This window comes from Myotis davidii, unplaced genomic scaffold, assembly GCF_000327345.1.
Source record: "Myotis davidii unplaced genomic scaffold, ASM32734v1 scaffold223, whole genome shotgun sequence".
Taxonomy (NCBI): domain Eukaryota; kingdom Metazoa; phylum Chordata; class Mammalia; order Chiroptera; family Vespertilionidae; genus Myotis; species Myotis davidii.
In genome coordinates this window covers 6184683-6185638 of record NW_006294609.1, presented here as the reverse complement: position 1 = coordinate 6185638, position 956 = coordinate 6184683, and positions in this window count along the sequence as shown.

Genomic DNA, 956 nt, shown 5'->3' with positions numbered 1-956 from the left:
AAAAAATATAATGGAGCCAGATTTAACTAGGCAGGAGGGAAAGTGAGCTGCTGAGAAACCAGGGACATTCCCACCCTCCGTCTGACCCTCTCTTTCGAAAAATGAGTTGGTCAAAGTTTAGTTTTGTCATCATTTCTATTGTTGTTATTCGGATTAATTTTCCCAGCCCCGGGCGCACTTCTCCCTACTTCTCTCCTTCCGTGGAGACCTGAGTCAGGCAGGGACCGCAGGGAGAGACGCGGAGATGGGGCGGATTCTTAAGCGAGTTCTCTTTGGAGAGAGAAGATGGTGACTTTCTTAAAAAACAAAACAAACAACTAGGCAAGACTACAGGCAAAAAAAAACAAAACAAAAACAGGTCAACAGCAGCCGGTCCTCGCTTTTGTTTTGGTTTTGACTTTGTAAGTAGGAACCCCGTTCCCCTGCCCACAGCAGTATCAGGACCAGGGCAGGAACGCTGTGAAACGAGGAAGATAGATTTGGGGAGCAGACGGCGCTGGCGGGTCAGGGTTGGGAACACAGTGCTGCCCGGAGGAGGGGACGTGAGCTGGCAGCCTTTTCCCAGTTACTGCCCGGTGACTGGGGGAAGAAGCAATATTCTCCAATCTCGCCCAGTCTTCTTTCCCCTCTCCCCACGCGGCCTCCAGCGCCTGAGGCAAAGGGGCCTGGGCCGAGCTGGTGGGATCCTTTGTGAGTGTGCGGGGCGCTCGTGGGCCTCGCACCGGGGAGCGGGGAGAAGAAGGGAGAGGAATGGAAAGGGACTCGCCTCGCTCCGGGGTTTCGCCTTCCCATCGCCGCCCCGGCGGGACCCAGGCCTCGGTTTCCGGCCCACCTCGGCCCAGAGGTCAAATAGCAACTCATTTCCAGGCTTCGGGTCTAGGGCCTCGGGTTGCGCCCTTGGCCTCTGGGAGCCTACGCTGCGCCCACGGGCCTCGGATTGGGGGGAAGGTCGTGAT